The sequence below is a fragment of the Leptodactylus fuscus genome, chromosome 1 (genome assembly GCF_031893055.1).
Source record: "Leptodactylus fuscus isolate aLepFus1 chromosome 1, aLepFus1.hap2, whole genome shotgun sequence".
NCBI classification, from domain to species: Eukaryota; Metazoa; Chordata; class Amphibia; order Anura; family Leptodactylidae; genus Leptodactylus; species Leptodactylus fuscus.
The window spans coordinates 35,340,300-35,359,984 of NC_134265.1; the positions used below are offsets into that span (position 1 = coordinate 35,340,300).

At 44.7% G+C, this 19,685-nt stretch overlaps 5 non-coding genes across 5 annotated transcripts; all 5 read left to right on the top strand.

The window, feature by feature from the left end:
• Positions 1 to 1,036: 1,036 nt before the first annotated feature.
• Positions 1,037 to 1,200, top strand: LOC142190720 (U1 spliceosomal RNA). Its single transcript, XR_012714400.1, has one exon. It is a non-coding gene; the product is annotated as a U1 spliceosomal RNA (small nuclear RNA).
• A 3,866-nt stretch (positions 1,201 to 5,066) lies between these two features.
• LOC142190643 (U1 spliceosomal RNA) lies at positions 5,067 to 5,230 on the top strand. Its single transcript, XR_012714328.1, has one exon. It is a non-coding gene; the product is annotated as a U1 spliceosomal RNA (small nuclear RNA).
• Positions 5,231 to 9,093: 3,863 nt separating this feature from the next.
• On the top strand, positions 9,094 to 9,257 carry LOC142190644 (U1 spliceosomal RNA). Its single transcript, XR_012714329.1, has one exon. It is a non-coding gene; the product is annotated as a U1 spliceosomal RNA (small nuclear RNA).
• A 3,872-nt stretch (positions 9,258 to 13,129) lies between these two features.
• Positions 13,130 to 13,293, top strand: LOC142190645 (U1 spliceosomal RNA). Its single transcript, XR_012714330.1, has one exon. It is a non-coding gene; the product is annotated as a U1 spliceosomal RNA (small nuclear RNA).
• A 3,869-nt stretch (positions 13,294 to 17,162) lies between these two features.
• LOC142190646 (U1 spliceosomal RNA) lies at positions 17,163 to 17,326 on the top strand. Its single transcript, XR_012714331.1, has one exon. It is a non-coding gene; the product is annotated as a U1 spliceosomal RNA (small nuclear RNA).
• Positions 17,327 to 19,685: the final 2,359 nt, after the last annotated feature.

Here is a 19,685-nt window from a genome sequence, read left to right on the forward strand (position 1 = left end):
AAGAACCTGCTCCCTTTGTTGGATCTGCAGGTTTCTGCCTCCCAGTTGATATCTGGGTAGTTGAAATCCCCCATAATAATGACTTTATTCTGCTTTGCGGCCTCATCTATTTGTTTTATTAGTACATTTTCAGCTTCTTCCATTATATTTGGAGATTTATAACAAACCCCTATCAGTATTTTATTATTTTTTGTTCCTCCCGTAATCTCCACCCATAAGGACTCCACATAATCATTTTCCTCCCAGATGTCCTCACGCAGGACTGGCTTAAGGCCGTTTTTTACGTATAAGCAAACCCCTCCCCCTTTCTTATTTGTACGCTCCTTTCTAAACATACTGTACCCTTGTTTATTTACAGCCCAGTCATAGCTAGAGTCCAGCCATGTCTCACTTACCCCCCACCATGTCATAATTGTCTTCCAACATCATCACTTCTAGTTCCTCCATCTTGTTAGTAAGACTTCGGGCATTCGTATGCATACATTTCATAGATTTATCTTCCCTACTCTTCCACTGCCTACTGACTGCTCTAACCCGACCCCCTGCTCCACCCCCAGTTTCAGTATCTAGCCCTCTTTCCATTTCTACACTATCTTGCCCTCTACATGTTACCCTCTCCCCCCAGTACCTAGTTTAAACACTCCTCCAACCGTCTAGCCATCTTCTCTTCTAATTCTAATGAGCCATCCCGGCTTAAGTAAACCAAAGGCACGCAGCTGCCTCGTGCCTGACTCTGCTGCCCAGCCGGAGCTCGGTTTCTGGAAGCCGCCACCCATTCGCCCCCTCCCCTTTCGTTTTATGCTAATGCCCTTGCTGCACTGCATCTTGGAAATGCCTAGCCGGGAACATTTGAATGCAGGCAGCGGGGTGTCGGGGCGAGGAATGGAGCGCAGCCTGTGCTACGGCCGCCTACCGAGGAAAATGCATGCGGTGTGGCATTGCACCATGCGGACCTCTGTTGGCCAAGGGCCAATGCCTCCCCAATGCGGCAGAGCTGCGGGGGAGGGGCGCTGGCCTAGCAGTCGGTGAATAACTCATACTTACCTGGCAGGGGAGATACCATGATCATGAAGGTGGTTCTCCCAGGGTGAGGCTCATCCATTGCACTCCGGGTGTGCTGACCCCTGCGATTTCCCCAAATGCGGGAAACTCGACTGCATAATATGTGGTAGTGGGGGACTGCGTTCGCGCTTTCCCCTGATTTTCTCTGGTTGAAAGACAGTGCTCGTTCCTTGCTTCCTCTCGCTTGCTAGTTTGTTGCTCGATGCTGCGTACCTGTGCAGTACACTCAGATGGTTAGACTATCGCAACCGGGTTGCTGGCAGAGAGGCACGCTGCTGCTGCCGCCGCTGCCACAGTGTAAGCAAAGCATTCCAGGTGGCCTTTGTCTCCCTCTAGTGGATGAGCGACAGTCCACTCATTCAGTCACACCGTTGGAACGTTAGAGTTTCAACTGTTATGGTGATGCAGCAAGTTCTCCGCTTCAGGCCTGAACCCGCCGCTTTCCATACCTGCCATTCATAGTTACATAGTAGATGAAGTTGGATAAAGACATGAGTCCATCAAGTCCAACCTATAGCCCTACAATCCCCTACAGTGTTGATCCAGGGGAAGGCAAAACCCCCCATGAGGCTCATGCCAATTGCCCTATTTCAGAGGAAAAAATTCCTTCCCGACTCCAAATCTGGCAGTCAGTATAAAACCCTGGATCAACGTGTCCTTAAAATCTAGAGACCATAACCCATTATATTTTTCTCTTCAAGAAAGGCATCCAGGCCCACTTTGAACTTGTTCAGTGAATCCGCCATCACCACTTCCTGGGGCAGAGACTTCCAGAGCCTCGCTGTTCTTACTGTGAAGAATCCCCTTCTATGTTTCTGGTGAAACCTTCTCTCCTCCATACGTAGTGGATGTCCTCTTGTCACTGTCACTGGCCTAGGAGTAAAAAGATCCTTAGAAAGTTCTTTGTATTGTCCCTTCATGTATTTGTACATTGTTATTAGATCTCCCCGTAGACGTCTTTTCTCTAAGCTGAATAACCCCAAGTTTGTTAATCTATCGTTGTACTCCAGTCCACCCATTCCCCTAATCATTTTGGTTGCCCGTCTTTGCACTTTTTCAAGTTCACGTATGTCTTTCTTGTATATCGGGGCCCAAAATTGTGCACAATATTCTAAGTGTGGCCGTACCAGTGATTTGTATAGAGGCATAACTATGTCCTTGTCATGAGAATCTAGACCTCTTTTGATGCATCCCATAATTTTATTTGCCTTGGCAGCAGCTGCCTGACACTGGTCATTAAAGGTAAGCTTGCTGTCCACCAAAATCCCTAAGTCTTTTTCATTGACAGTCTTACCCAGTAATTTACTATTTAGTACATAGTCATACATTTTATTACGTCGCCCAAAGTGCATTACTTTACATTTGTCAACATTAAACTTCATTTGCCAAGTCTCCGCCCATGCTTCCAGTTTCCTTAGATCCCCTTGTAATATTCTACTATCCTCCTCATTATTGATTACCCTACAAAGTTTAGTATCATCTGCAAATATAGACACCCTGCTTTGTAAACCCTCTACCAGGTCATTAATAAAGATGTTAAACAAGAGAGGACCTAATACTGACCCCTGCGGCACCCCACTGGTGACTGTGGCCCCGTCTGAATATTTACCATTAACAAGTACCCTCTGTTTCCTATCAGTGAGCCAGTTGCTAACCCAAATGCATATGTTTCCCCCCAGTCCCAACAATCTCATTTTGCATCCCAACCGTTTATCTGGAACAGTATCAAAAGCCTTTGAAAAGTCCAGGTACACCACGTCTACTGCATTAGCCATGTCCAGTCTTGAACTGACCTCCTCATAGAAGCTGATCAGATTAGTCTGACAGGACCGATTCCTCATAAACCCATGCTGATTGGGTGTTATAAGATTATTTACATTGAGATACCCCAGGATAGCATCTCTTAGAAAGCCCTCAAATATCTTTCCCACCACAGAAGTTAAACTTACTGGCCTATAGTTTCCAGGTTCCCTTTTACACCCCTTTTTGAAAATTGGCACCACATTTGCTATTCGCCAATCCTGTGGAACAGACCCAGTCATTACTGAATCCTTAAATATTAGATACAAGGGTCTATCTATGACCATGCTTAATTCCCTCAGAACTCGGGGGTGTATACCATCTGGACCGGGCGATTTCTCTATTTTAGTGTTTTGCAGGCGGCGCTGCACTTCTTCCTGGGTTAAGCAGGTGACATTTAATTGAGAGTTAACATTACCCCTAATCATGTTGCCGGCCAATGGATATTCTTGTGTAAACACTGTAGAGAAGAAGGCATTTAATACTTGTGCTCTTTCCTCATCCTCCTCCACCATTACACCCAGATTATTTTTGAGAGTGCCGACATTGTCAGTTTTTATTCTCTTATTATTTATGTAATTGAAGAATAATTTTGGATTACTTTTACTTTCCTTGGCAATTTTTCTCTCAGCCTCAATCTTCGCCTCCTTTATTTGTTTTTTGCACAATTTATTTTTCTCTGTTATAGTTTTTTAATGCTGTGTCGCTACTCTCTTGTTTTAGTACTTTAAATGCTTCCTTTTTATCCCTCATTGCATTCTGTACTGTTTTAGTTAGCCATATTGGTTTTCTATGATTTCTAGCCCGCTTATTCCCATAGGGTATGTGTTTTCTAGTGCTCTTATTTAGTATATTTTTGAAGATGTCCCATTTAGTTTGTGTTCCCGTCACGTTGAGGACATTGTCCCAGTTTATGCTGCTAGGCTCCTCTCTCAGCTGGTTAAAATTTGCCTTCCTGAAGTTTAGTGTTTTTGTACCCCCTCTAATGAACGTCTTCTTAATGTGTACAAGAAAACTTATTCTGTTATGGTCACTATTACCCAGATGTCCCCCAACCTCCACTTTTGATAGTGTGTCAGGTTCATTTGTTAAAATTAGGTCTAAAAGGGCCTGGCCTCTTGTTGGGTCCTGCACTAGTTGCGATAGGTAATTGTCTTTTATTACTGACAAGAACCTGCTCCCTTTGTTGGATCTGCAGGTTTCTGCCTCCCAGTTGATATCTGGGTAGTTGAAATCCCCCATAATAATGACTTTATTCTGCTTTGCGGCCTCATCTATTTGTTTTATTAGTACATTTTCAGCTTCTTCCATTATATTTGGAGATTTATAACAAACCCCTATCAGTATTTTATTATTTTTTGTTCCTCCCGTAATCTCCACCCATAAGGACTCCACATAATCATTTTCCTCCCAGATGTCCTCACGCAGGACTGGCTTAAGGCCGTTTTTTACGTATAAGCAAACCCCTCCCCCTTTCTTATTTGTACGCTCCTTTCTAAACATACTGTACCCTTGTTTATTTACAGCCCAGTCATAGCTAGAGTCCAGCCATGTCTCACTTACCCCCCACCATGTCATAATTGTCTTCCAACATCATCACTTCTAGTTCCTCCATCTTGTTAGTAAGACTTCGGGCATTCGTATGCATACATTTCATAGATTTATCTTCCCTACTCTTCCACTGCCTACTGACTGCTCTAACCCGACCCCCTGCTCCACCCCCAGTTTCAGTATCTAGCCCTCTTTCCATTTCTACACTATCTTGCCCTCTACATGTTACCCTCTCCCCCCAGTACCTAGTTTAAACACTCCTCCAACCGTCTAGCCATCTTCTCTTCTAATTCTAATGAGCCATCCCGGCTTAAGTAAACCAAAGGCACGCAGCTGCCTCGTGCCTGACTCTGCTGCCCAGCCGGAGCTCGGTTTCTGGAAGCCGCCACCCATTCGCCCCCTCCCCTTTCGTTTTATGCTAATGCCCTTGCTGCACTGCATCTTGGAAATGCCTAGCCGGGAACATTTGAATGCAGGCAGCGGGGTGTCGGGGCGAGGAATGGAGCGCAGCCTGTGCTACGGCCGCCTACCGAGGAAAACGCATGCGGTGTGGCATTGCACCATGCGGACCTCTGTTGGCCAAGGGCCAATGCCTCCCCAATGCGGCAGGGCTGCGGGGGAGGGGCGCTGGCCTAGCAGTCGGTGAATAACTCATACTTACCTGGCAGGGGAGATACCATGATCATGAAGGTGGTTCTCCCAGGGTGAGGCTCATCCATTGCACTCCGGGTGTGCTGACCCCTGCGATTTCCCCAAATGCGGGAAACTCGACTGCATAATTTGTGGTAGTGGGGGACTGCGTTCGCGCTTTCCCCTGATTTTCTCTGGTTGAAAGACAGTGCTCGTTCCTTGCTTCCTCTCGCTTGCTAGTTTGTTGCTCGATGCTGCGTACCTGTGCAGTACACTCAGATGGTTAGACTATCGCAACCGGGTTGCTGGCAGAGAGGCACGCTGCTGCCGCCGCTGCCACAGTGTAAGCAAAGCATTCCAGGTGGCCTTTGTCTCCCTCTAGTGGATGAGCGACAGTCCACTCATTCAGTCACACCGTTGGAACGTTAGAGTTTCAACTGTTATGGTGATGCAGCAAGTTCTCCGCTTCAGGCCTGAACCCGCCGCTTTCCATACCTGCCATTCATAGTTACATAGTAGATGAAGTTGGATAAAGACATGAGTCCATCAAGTCCAACCTATAGCCCTACAATCCCCTACAGTGTTGATCCAGGGGAAGGCAAAAACCCCCATGAGGCTCATGCCAATTGCCCTATTTCAGAGGAAAAAATTCCTTCCCGACTCCAAATCTGGCAGTCAGTATAAAACCCTGGATCAACGTGTCCTTAAAATCTAGAGACCATAACCCATTATATTTTTCTCTTCAAGAAAGGCATCCAGGCCCACTTTGAACTTGTTCAGTGAATCCGCCATCACCACTTCCTGGGGCAGAGACTTCCAGAGCCTCGCTGTTCTTACTGTGAAGAATCCCCTTCTATGTTTCTGGTGAAACCTTCTCTCCTCCATACGTAGTGGATGTCCTCTTGTCACTGTCACTGGCCTAGGAGTAAAAAGATCCTTAGAAAGTTCTTTGTATTGTCCCTTCATGTATTTGTACATTGTTATTAGATCTCCCCGTAGACGTCTTTTCTCTAAGCTGAATAACCCCAAGTTTGTTAATCTATCGTTGTACTCCAGTCCACCCATTCCCCTAATCATTTTGGTTGCCCGTCTTTGCACTTTTTCAAGTTCACGTATGTCTTTCTTGTATATCGGGGCCCAAAATTGTGCACAATATTCTAAGTGTGGCCGTACCAGTGATTTGTATAGAGGCATAACTATGTCCTTGTCATGAGAATCTAGACCTCTTTTGATGCATCCCATAATTTTATTTGCCTTGGCAGCAGCTGCCTGACACTGGTCATTAAAGGTAAGCTTGCTGTCCACCAAAATCCCTAAGTCTTTTTCATTGACAGTCTTACCCAGTAATTTACTATTTAGTACATAGTCATACATTTTATTACGTCGCCCAAAGTGCATTACTTTACATTTGTCAACATTAAACTTCATTTGCCAAGTCTCCGCCCATGCTTCCAGTTTCCTTAGATCCCCTTGCAATATTCTACTATCCTCCTCATTATTGATTACCCTACAAAGTTTAGTATCATCTGCAAATATAGACACCCTGCTTTGTAAACCCTCTACCAGGTCATTAATAAAGATGTTAAACAAGAGAGGACCTAATACTGACCCCTGCGGCACCCCACTGGTGACTGTGGCCCCGTCTGAATATTTACCATTAACAAGTACCCTCTGTTTCCTATCAGTGAGCCAGTTGCTAACCCAAATGCATATGTTTCCCCCCAGTCCCAACAATCTCATTTTGCATCCCAACCGTTTATCTGGAACAGTATCAAAAGCCTTTGAAAAGTCCAGGTACACCACGTCTACTGCATTAGCCATGTCCAGTCTTGAACTGACCTCCTCATAGAAGCTGATCAGATTAGTCTGACAGGACCGATTCCTCATAAACCCATGCTGATTGGGTGTTATAAGATTATTTACATTGAGATACCCCAGGATAGCATCTCTTAGAAAGCCCTCAAATATCTTTCCCACCACAGAAGTTAAACTTACTGGCCTATAGTTTCCAGGTTCCCTTTTACACCCCTTTTTGAAAATTGGCACCACATTTGCTATTCGCCAATCCTGTGGAACAGACCCAGTCATTACTGAATCCTTAAATATTAGATACAAGGGTCTATCTATGACCATGCTTAATTCCCTCAGAACTCGGGGGTGTATACCATCTGGACCGGGCGATTTCTCTATTTTAGTGTTTTGCAGGCGGCGCTGCACTTCTTCCTGGGTTAAGCAGGTGACATTTAATTGAGAGTTAACATTACCCCTAATCATGTTGCCGGCCAATGGATATTCTTGTGTAAACACTGTAGAGAAGAAGGCATTTAATACTTGTGCTCTTTCCTCATCCTCCTCCACCATTACACCCAGATTATTTTTGAGAGTGCCGACATTGTTAGTTTTTATTCTCTTATTATTTATGTAATTGAAGAATAATTTTGGATTACTTTTACTTTCCTTGGCAATTTTTCTCTCAGCCTCAATCTTCGCCTCCTTTATTTGTTTTTTGCACAATTTATTTTTCTCTGTTATAGTTTTTTAATGCTGTGTCGCTACTCTCTTGTTTTAGTACTTTAAATGCTTCCTTTTTATCCCTCATTGCATTCTGTACTGTTTTAGTTAGCCATATTGGTTTTCTATGATTTCTAGCCCGCTTATTCCCATAGGGTATGTGTTTTCTAGTGCTCTTATTTAGTATATTTTTGAAGATGTCCCATTTAGTTTGTGTTCCCGTCACGTTGAGGACATTGTCCCAGTTTATGCTGCTAGGCTCCTCTCTCAGCTGGTTAAAATTTGCCTTCCTGAAGTTTAGTGTTTTTGTACCCCCTCTAATGAACGTCTTCTTAATGTGTACAAGAAAACTTATTCTGTTATGGTCACTATTACCCAGATGTCCCCCAACCTCCACTTTTGATAGTGTGTCAGGTTCATTTGTTAAAATTAGGTCTAAAAGGGCCTGGCCTCTTGTTGGGTCCTGCACTAGTTGCGATAGGTAATTGTCTTTTATTACTGACAAGAACCTGCTCCCTTTGTTGGATCTGCAGGTTTCTGCCTCCCAGTTGATATCTGGGTAGTTGAAATCCCCCATAATAATGACTTTATTCTGCTTTGCGGCCTCATCTATTTGTTTTATTAGTACATTTTCAGCTTCTTCCATTATATTTGGAGATTTATAACAAACCCCTATCAGTATTTTATTATTTTTTGTTCCTCCCGTAATCTCCACCCATAAGGACTCCACATAATCATTTTCCTCCCAGATGTCCTCACGCAGGACTGGCTTAAGGCCGTTTTTTACGTATAAGCAAACCCCTCCCCCTTTCTTATTTGTACGCTCCTTTCTAAACATACTGTACCCTTGTTTATTTACAGCCCAGTCATAGCTAGAGTCCAGCCATGTCTCACTTACCCCCCACCATGTCATAATTGTCTTCCAACATCATCACTTCTAGTTCCTCCATCTTGTTAGTAAGACTTCGGGCATTCGTATGCATACATTTCATAGATTTATCTTCCCTACTCTTCCACTGCCTACTGACTGCTCTAACCCGACCCCCTGCTCCACCCCCAGTTTCAGTATCTAGCCCTCTTTCCATTTCTACACTATCTTGCCCTCTACATGTTACCCTCTCCCCCCAGTACCTAGTTTAAACACTCCTCCAACCGTCTAGCCATCTTCTCTTCTAATTCTAATGAGCCATCCCGGCTTAAGTAAACCAAAGGCACGCAGCTGCCTCGTGCCTGACTCTGCTGCCCAGCCGGAGCTCGGTTTCTGGAAGCCGCCACCCATTCGCCCCCTCCCCTTTCGTTTTATGCTAATGCCCTTGCTGCACTGCATCTTGGAAATGCCTAGCCGGGAACATTTGAATGCAGGCAGCGGGGTGTCGGGGCGAGGAATGGAGCGCAGCCTGTGCTACGGCCGCCTACCGAGGAAAACGCATGCGGTGTGGCATTGCACCATGCGGACCTCTGTTGGCCAAGGGCCAATGCCTCCCCAATGCGGCAGAGCTGCGGGGGAGGGGCGCTGGCCTAGCAGTCGGTGAATAACTCATACTTACCTGGCAGGGGAGATACCATGATCATGAAGGTGGTTCTCCCAGGGTGAGGCTCATCCATTGCACTCCGGGTGTGCTGACCCCTGCGATTTCCCCAAATGCGGGAAACTCGACTGCATAATTTGTGGTAGTGGGGGACTGCGTTCGCGCTTTCCCCTGATTTTCTCTGGTTGAAAGACAGTGCTCGTTCCTTGCTTCCTCTCGCTTGCTAGTTTGTTGCTCGATGCTGCGTACCTGTGCAGTACACTCAGATGGTTAGACTATCGCAACCGGGTTGCTGGCAGAGAGGCACGCTGCTGCTGCTGCTGCCGCCGCTGCCACAGTGTAAGCAAAGCATTCCAGGTGGCCTTTGTCTCCCTCTAGTGGATGAGCGACAGTCCACTCATTCAGTCACACCGTTGGAACGTTAGAGTTTCAACTGTTATGGTGATGCAGCAAGTTCTCCGCTTCAGGCCTGAACCCGCCGCTTTCCATACCTGCCATTCATAGTTACATAGTAGATGAAGTTGGATAAAGACATGAGTCCATCAAGTCCAACCTATAGCCCTACAATCCCCTACAGTGTTGATCCAGGGGAAGGCAAAAACCCCCATGAGGCTCATGCCAATTGCCCTATTTCAGAGGAAAAAATTCCTTCCCGACTCCAAATCTGGCAGTCAGTATAAAACCCTGGATCAACGTGTCCTTAAAATCTAGAGACCATAACCCATTATATTTTTCTCTTCAAGAAAGGCATCCAGGCCCACTTTGAACTTGTTCAGTGAATCCGCCATCACCACTTCCTGGGGCAGAGACTTCCAGAGCCTCGCTGTTCTTACTGTGAAGAATCCCCTTCTATGTTTCTGGTGAAACCTTCTCTCCTCCATACGTAGTGGATGTCCTCTTGTCACTGTCACTGGCCTAGGAGTAAAAAGATCCTTAGAAAGTTCTTTGTATTGTCCCTTCATGTATTTGTACATTGTTATTAGATCTCCCCGTAGACGTCTTTTCTCTAAGCTGAATAACCCCAAGTTTGTTAATCTATCGTTGTACTCCAGTCCACCCATTCCCCTAATCATTTTGGTTGCCCGTCTTTGCACTTTTTCAAGTTCACGTATGTCTTTCTTGTATATCGGGGCCCAAAATTGTGCACAATATTCTAAGTGTGGCCGTACCAGTGATTTGTATAGAGGCATAACTATGTCCTTGTCATGAGAATCTAGACCTCTTTTGATGCATCCCATAATTTTATTTGCCTTGGCAGCAGCTGCCTGACACTGGTCATTAAAGGTAAGCTTGCTGTCCACCAAAATCCCTAAGTCTTTTTCATTGACAGTCTTACCCAGTAATTTACTATTTAGTACATAGTCATACATTTTATTACGTCGCCCAAAGTGCATTACTTTACATTTGTCAACATTAAACTTCATTTGCCAAGTCTCCGCCCATGCTTCCAGTTTCCTTAGATCCCCTTGCAATATTCTACTATCCTCCTCATTATTGATTACCCTACAAAGTTTAGTATCATCTGCAAATATAGACACCCTGCTTTGTAAACCCTCTACCAGGTCATTAATAAAGATGTTAAACAAGAGAGGACCTAATACTGACCCCTGCGGCACCCCACTGGTGACTGTGGCCCCGTCTGAATATTTACCATTAACAAGTACCCTCTGTTTCCTATCAGTGAGCCAGTTGCTAACCCAAATGCATATGTTTCCCCCCAGTCCCAACAATCTCATTTTGCATCCCAACCGTTTATCTGGAACAGTATCAAAAGCCTTTGAAAAGTCCAGGTACACCACGTCTACTGCATTAGCCATGTCCAGTCTTGAACTGACCTCCTCATAGAAGCTGATCAGATTAGTCTGACAGGACCGATTCCTCATAAACCCATGCTGATTGGGTGTTATAAGATTATTTACATTGAGATACCCCAGGATAGCATCTCTTAGAAAGCCCTCAAATATCTTTCCCACCACAGAAGTTAAACTTACTGGCCTATAGTTTCCAGGTTCCCTTTTACACCCCTTTTTGAAAATTGGCACCACATTTGCTATTCGCCAATCCTGTGGAACAGACCCAGTCATTACTGAATCCTTAAATATTAGATACAAGGGTCTATCTATGACCATGCTTAATTCCCTCAGAACTCGGGGGTGTATACCATCTGGACCGGGCGATTTCTCTATTTTAGTGTTTTGCAGGCGGCGCTGCACTTCTTCCTGGGTTAAGCAGGTGACATTTAATTGAGAGTTAACATTACCCCTAATCATGTTGCCGGCCAATGGATATTCTTGTGTAAACACTGTAGAGAAGAAGGCATTTAATACTTGTGCTCTTTCCTCATCCTCCTCCACCATTACACCCAGATTATTTTTGAGAGTGCCGACATTGTTAGTTTTTATTCTCTTATTATTTATGTAATTGAAGAATAATTTTGGATTACTTTTACTTTCCTTGGCAATTTTTCTCTCAGCCTCAATCTTCGCCTCCTTTATTTGTTTTTTGCACAATTTATTTTTCTCTGTTATAGTTTTTTAATGCTGTGTCGCTACTCTCTTGTTTTAGTACTTTAAATGCTTCCTTTTTATCCCTCATTGCATTCTGTACTGTTTTAGTTAGCCATATTGGTTTTCTATGATTTCTAGCCCGCTTATTCCCATAGGGTATGTGTTTTCTAGTGCTCTTATTTAGTATATTTTTGAAGATGTCCCATTTAGTTTGTGTTCCCGTCACGTTGAGGACATTGTCCCAGTTTATGCTGCTAGGCTCCTCTCTCAGCTGGTTAAAATTTGCCTTCCTGAAGTTTAGTGTTTTTGTACCCCCTCTAATGAACGTCTTCTTAATGTGTACAAGAAAACTTATTCTGTTATGGTCACTATTACCCAGATGTCCCCCAACCTCCACTTTTGATAGTGTGTCAGGTTCATTTGTTAAAATTAGGTCTAAAAGGGCCTGGCCTCTTGTTGGGTCCTGCACTAGTTGCGATAGGTAATTGTCTTTTATTACTGACAAGAACCTGCTCCCTTTGTTGGATCTGCAGGTTTCTGCCTCCCAGTTGATATCTGGGTAGTTGAAATCCCCCATAATAATGACTTTATTCTGCTTTGTGGCCTCATCTATTTGTTTTATTAGTACATTTTCAGCTTCTTCCATTATATTTGGAGATTTATAACAAACCCCTATCAGTATTTTATTATTTTTTGTTCCTCCCGTAATCTCCACCCATAAGGACTCCACATAATCATTTTCCTCCCAGATGTCCTCACGCAGGACTGGCTTAAGGCCGTTTTTTACGTATAAGCAAACCCCTCCCCCTTTCTTATTTGTACGCTCCTTTCTAAACATACTGTACCCTTGTTTATTTACAGCCCAGTCATAGCTAGAGTCCAGCCATGTCTCACTTACCCCCCACCATGTCATAATTGTCTTCCAACATCATCACTTCTAGTTCCTCCATCTTGTTAGTAAGACTTCGGGCATTCGTATGCATACATTTCATAGATTTATCTTCCCTACTCTTCCACTGCCTACTGACTGCTCTAACCCGACCCCCTGCTCCACCCCCAGTTTCAGTATCTAGCCCTCTTTCCATTTCTACACTATCTTGCCCTCTACATGTTACCCTCTCCCCCCAGTACCTAGTTTAAACACTCCTCCAACCGTCTAGCCATCTTCTCTTCTAATTCTAATGAGCCATCCCGGCTTAAGTAAACCAAAGGCACGCAGCTGCCTCGTGCCTGACTCTGCTGCCCAGCCGGAGCTCGGTTTCTGGAAGCCGCCACCCATTCGCCCCCTCCCCTTTCGTTTTATGCTAATGCCCTTGCTGCACTGCATCTTGGAAATGCCTAGCCGGGAACATTTGAATGCAGGCAGCGGGGTGTCGGGGCGAGGAATGGAGCGCAGCCTGTGCTACGGCCGCCTACCGAGGAAAACGCATGCGGTGTGGCATTGCACCATGCGGACCTCTGTTGGCCAAGGGCCAATGCCTCCCCAATGCGGCAGGGCTGCGGGGGAGGGGCGCTGGCCTAGCAGTCGGTGAATAACTCATACTTACCTGGCAGGGGAGATACCATGATCATGAAGGTGGTTCTCCCAGGGTGAGGCTCATCCATTGCACTCCGGGTGTGCTGACCCCTGCGATTTCCCCAAATGCGGGAAACTCGACTGCATAATTTGTGGTAGTGGGGGACTGCGTTCGCGCTTTCCCCTGATTTTCTCTGGTTGAAAGACAGTGCTCGTTCCTTGCTTCCTCTCGCTTGCTAGTTTGTTGCTCGATGCTGCGTACCTGTGCAGTACACTCAGATGGTTAGACTATCGCAACCGGGTTGCTGGCAGAGAGGCACGCTGCTGCTGCTGCCGCCGCTGCCACAGTGTAAGCAAAGCATTCCAGGTGGCCTTTGTCTCCCTCTAGTGGATGAGCGACAGTCCACTCATTCAGTCACACCGTTGGAACGTTAGAGTTTCAACTGTTATGGTGATGCAGCAAGTTCTCCGCTTCAGGCCTGAACCCGCCGCTTTCCATACCTGCCATTCATAGTTACATAGTAGATGAAGTTGGATAAAGACATGAGTCCATCAAGTCCAACCTATAGCCCTACAATCCCCTACAGTGTTGATCCAGGGGAAGGCAAAAACCCCCATGAGGCTCATGCCAATTGCCCTATTTCAGAGGAAAAAATTCCTTCCCGACTCCAAATCTGGCAGTCAGTATAAAACCCTGGATCAACGTGTCCTTAAAATCTAGAGACCATAACCCATTATATTTTTCTCTTCAAGAAAGGCATCCAGGCCCACTTTGAACTTGTTCAGTGAATCCGCCATCACCACTTCCTGGGGCAGAGACTTCCAGAGCCTCGCTGTTCTTACTGTGAAGAATCCCCTTCTATGTTTCTGGTGAAACCTTCTCTCCTCCATACGTAGTGGATGTCCTCTTGTCACTGTCACTGGCCTAGGAGTAAAAAGATCCTTAGAAAGTTCTTTGTATTGTCCCTTCATGTATTTGTACATTGTTATTAGATCTCCCCGTAGACGTCTTTTCTCTAAGCTGAATAACCCCAAGTTTGTTAATCTATCGTTGTACTCCAGTCCACCCATTCCCCTAATCATTTTGGTTGCCCGTCTTTGCACTTTTTCAAGTTCACGTATGTCTTTCTTGTATATCGGGGCCCAAAATTGTGCACAATATTCTAAGTGTGGCCGTACCAGTGATTTGTATAGAGGCATAACTATGTCCTTGTCATGAGAATCTAGACCTCTTTTGATGCATCCCATAATTTTATTTGCCTTGGCAGCAGCTGCCTGACACTGGTCATTAAAGGTAAGCTTGCTGTCCACCAAAATCCCTAAGTCTTTTTCATTGACAGTCTTACCCAGTAATTTACTATTTAGTACATAGTCATACATTTTATTACGTCGCCCAAAGTGCATTACTTTACATTTGTCAACATTAAACTTCATTTGCCAAGTCTCCGCCCATGCTTCCAGTTTCCTTAGATCCCCTTGTAATATTCTACTATCCTCCTCATTATTGATTACCCTACAAAGTTTAGTATCATCTGCAAATATAGACACCCTGCTTTGTAAACCCTCTACCAGGTCATTAATAAAGATGTTAAACAAGAGAGGACCTAATACTGACCCCTGCGGCACCCCACTGGTGACTGTGGCCCCGTCTGAATATTTACCATTAACAAGTACCCTCTGTTTCCTATCAGTGAGCCAGTTGCTAACCCAAATGCATATGTTTCCCCCCAGTCCCAACAATCTCATTTTGCATCCCAACCGTTTATCTGGAACAGTATCAAAAGCCTTTGAAAAGTCCAGGTACACCACGTCTACTGCATTAGCCATGTCCAGTCTTGAACTGACCTCCTCATAGAAGCTGATCAGATTAGTCTGACAGGACCGATTCCTCATAAACCCATGCTGATTGGGTGTTATAAGATTATTTACATTGAGATACCCCAGGATAGCATCTCTTAGAAAGCCCTCAAATATCTTTCCCACCACAGAAGTTAAACTTACTGGCCTATAGTTTCCAGGTTCCCTTTTACACCCCTTTTTGAAAATTGGCACCACATTTGCTATTCGCCAATCCTGTGGAACAGACCCAGTCATTACTGAATCCTTAAATATTAGATACAAGGGTCTATCTATGACCATGCTTAATTCCCTCAGAACTCGGGGGTGTATACCATCTGGACCGGGCGATTTCTCTATTTTAGTGTTTTGCAGGCGGCGCTGCACTTCTTCCTGGGTTAAGCAGGTGACATTTAATTGAGAGTTAACATTACCCCTAATCATGTTGCCGGCCAATGGATATTCTTGTGTAAACACTGTAGAGAAGAAGGCATTTAATACTTGTGCTCTTTCCTCATCCTCCTCCACCATTACACCCAGATTATTTTTGAGAGTGCCGACATTGTCAGTTTTTATTCTCTTATTATTTATGTAATTGAAGAATAATTTTGGATTACTTTTACTTTCCTTGGCAATTTTTCTCTCAGCCTCAATCTTCGCCTCCTTTATTTGTTTTTTGCACAATTTATTTTTCTCTGTTATAGTTTTTTAATGCTGTGTCGCTACTCTCTTGTTTTAGTACTTTAAATGCTTCCTTTTTATCCCTCATTGCATTCTGTACTGTTTTAGTTAGCCATATTGGTTTTCTATGATTTCTAGCCCGCTTATTCCCATAGGGTATGTGTTTTCTAGTGCTCTTATTTAGTATATTTTTGAAGATGTCCCATTTAGTTTGTGTTCCCGTCACGTTGAGGACATTGTCCCAGTTTATGCTGCTAGGCTCCTCTCTCAGCTGGTTAAAATTTGCCTTCCTGAAGTTTAGTGTTTTTGTACCCCCTCTAATGAACGTCTTCTTAATGTGTACAAGAAAACTTATTCTGTTATGGTCACTATTACCCAGATGTCCCCCAACCTCCACTTTTGATAGTGTGTCAGGTTCATTTGTTAAAATTAGGTCTAAAAGGGCCTGGCCTCTTGTTGGGTCCTGCACTAGTTGCGATAGGTAATTGTCTTTTATTACTGACAAGAACCTGCTCCCTTTGTTGGATCTGCAGGTTTCTGCCTCCCAGTTGATATCTGGGTAGTTGAAATCCCCCATAATAATGACTTTATTCTGCTTTGCGGCCTCATCTATTTGTTTTATTAGTACATTTTCAGCTTCTTCCATTATATTTGGAGATTTATAACAAACCCCTATCAGTATTTTATTATTTTTTGTTCCTCCCGTAATCTCCACCCATAAGGACTCCACATAATCATTTTCCTCCCAGATGTCCTCACGCAGGACTGGCTTAAGGCCGTTTTTTACGTATAAGCAAACCCCTCCCCCTTTCTTATTTGTACGCTCCTTTCTAAACATACTGTACCCTTGTTTATTTACAGCCCAGTCATAGCTAGAGTCCAGCCATGTCTCACTTACCCCCCACCATGTCATAATTGTCTTCCAACATCATCACTTCTAGTTCCTCCATCTTGTTAGTAAGACTTCGGGCATTCGTATGCATACATTTCATAGATTTATCTTCCCTACTCTTCCACTGCCTACTGACTGCTCTAACCCGACCCCCTGCTCCACCCCCAGTTTCAGTATCTAGCCCTCTTTCCATTTCTACACTATCTTGCCCTCTACATGTTACCCTCTCCCCCCAGTACCTAGTTTAAACACTCCTCCAACCGTCTAGCCATCTTCTCTTCTAATTCTAATGAGCCATCCCGGCTTAAGTAAACCAAAGGCACGCAGCTGCCTCGTGCCTGACTCTGCTGCCCAGCCGGAGCTCGGTTTCTGGAAGCCGCCACCCATTCGCCCCCTCCCCTTTCGTTTTATGCTAATGCCCTTGCTGCACTGCATCTTGGAAATGCCTAGCCGGGAACATTTGAATGCAGGCAGCGGGGTGTCGGGGCGAGGAATGGAGCGCAGCCTGTGCTACGGCCGCCTACCGAGGAAAACGCATGCGGTGTGGCATTGCACCATGCGGACCTCTGTTGGCCAAGGGCCAATGCCTCCCCAATGCGGCAGGGCTGCGGGGGAGGGGCGCTGGCCTAGCAGTCGGTGAATAACTCATACTTACCTGGCAGGGGAGATACCATGATCATGAAGGTGGTTCTCCCAGGGTGAGGCTCATCCATTGCACTCCGGGTGTGCTGACCCCTGCGATTTCCCCAAATGCGGGAAACTCGACTGCATAATTTGTGGTAGTGGGGGACTGCGTTCGCGCTTTCCCCTGATTTTCTCTGGTTGAAAGACAGTGCTCGTTCCTTGCTTCCTCTCGCTTGCTAGTTTGTTGCTCGATGCTGCGTACCTGTGCAGTACACTCAGATGGTTAGACTATCGCAACCGGGTTGCTGGCAGAGAGGCACGCTGCTGCTGCTGCCGCCGCTGCCACAGTGTAAGCAAAGCATTCCAGGTGGCCTTTGTCTCCCTCTAGTGGATGAGCGACAGTCCACTCATTCAGTCACACCGTTGGAACGTTAGAGTTTCAACTGTTATGGTGATGCAGCAAGTTCTCCGCTTCAGGCCTGAACCCGCCGCTTTCCATACCTGCCATTCATAGTTACATAGTAGATGAAGTTGGATAAAGACATGAGTCCATCAAGTCCAACCTATACAATCCCCTACAGTGTTGATCCAGGGGAAGGCAAAAACCCCCATGAGGCTCATGCCAATTGCCCTATTTCAGAGGAAAAAATTCCTTCCCGACTCCAAATCTGGCAGTCAGTATAAAACCCTGGATCAACGTGTCCTTAAAATCTAGAGACCATAACCCATTATATTTTTCTCTTCAAGAAAGGCATCCAGGCCCACTTTGAACTTGTTCAGTGAATCCGCCATCACCACTTCCTGGGGCAGAGACTTCCAGAGCCTCGCTGTTCTTACTGTGAAGAATCCCCGTCTATGTTTCTGGTGAAACCTTCTCTCCTCCATACGTAGTGGATGTCCTCTTGTCACTGTCACTGGCCTAGGAGTAAAAAGATCCTTAGAAAGTTCTTTGTATTGTCCCTTCATGTATTTGTACATTGTTATTAGATCTCCCCGTAGACGTCTTTTCTCTAAGCTGAATAACCCCAAGTTTGTTAATCTATCGTTGTACTCCAGTCCACCCATTCCCCTAATCATTTTGGTTGCCCGTCTTTGCACTTTTTCAAGTTCACGTATGTCTTTCTTGTATATCGGGGCCCAAAATTGTGCACAATATTCTAAGTGTGGCCGTACCAGTGATTTGTATAGAGGCATAACTATGTCCTTGTCATGAGAATCTAGACCTCTTTTGATGCATCCCATAATTTTATTTGCCTTGGCAGCAGCTGCCTGACACTGGTCATTAAAGGTAAGCTTGCTGTCCACCAAAATCCCTAAGTCTTTTTCATTGACAGTCTTACCCAGTAATTTACTATTTAGTACATAGTCATACATTTTATTACGTCGCCCAAAGTGCATTACTTTACATTTGTCAACATTAAACTTCATTTGCCAAGTCTCCGCCCATGCTTCCAGTTTCCTTAGATCCCCTTGCAATATTCTACTATCCTCCTCATTATTGATTACCCTACAAAGTTTAGTATCATCTGCAAATATAGACACCCTGCTTTGTAAACCCTCTACCAGGTCATTAATAAAGATGTTAAACAAGAGAGGACCTAATACTGACCCCTGCGGCACCCCACTGGTGACTGTGGCCCCGTCTGAATATTTACCATTAACAAGTACCCTCTGTTTCCTATCAGTGAGCCAGTTGCTAACCCAAATGCATATGTTTCCCCCCAGTCCCAACAATCTCATTTTGCATCCCAACCGTTTATCTGGAACAGTATCAAAAGCCTTTGAAAAGTCCAGGTACACCACGTCTACTGCATTAGCCATGTCCAGTCTTGAACTGACCTCCTCATAGAAGCTGATCAGATTAGTCTGACAGGACCGATTCCTCATAAACCCATGCTGATTGGGTGTTATAAGATTATTTACATTGAGATACCCCAGGATAGCATCTCTTAGAAAGCCCTCAAATATCTTTCCCACCACAGAAGTTAAACTTACTGGCCTATAGTTTCCAGGTTCCCTTTTACACCCCTTTTTGAAAATTGGCACCACATTTGCTATTCGCCAATCCTGTGGAACAGACCCAGTCATTACTGAATCCTTAAATATTAGATACAAGGGTCTATCTATGACCATGCTTAATTCCCTCAGAACTCGGGGGTGTATACCATCTGGACCGGGCGATTTCTCTATTTTAGTGTTTTGCAGGCGGCGCTGCACTTCTTCCTGGGTTAAGCAGGTGACATTTAATTGAGAGTTAACATTACCCCTAATCATGTTGCCGGCCAATGGATATTCTTGTGTAAACACTGTAGAGAAGAAGGCATTTAATACTTGTGCTCTTTCCTCATCCTCCTCCACCATTACACCCAGATTATTTTTGAGAGTGCCGACATTGTCAGTTTTTATTCTCTTATTATTTATGTAATTGAAGAATAATTTTGGATTACTTTTACTTTCCTTGGCAATTTTTCTCTCAGCCTCAATCTTCGCCTCCTTTATTTGTTTTTTGCACAATTTATTTTTCTCTGTTATAGTTTTTTAATGCT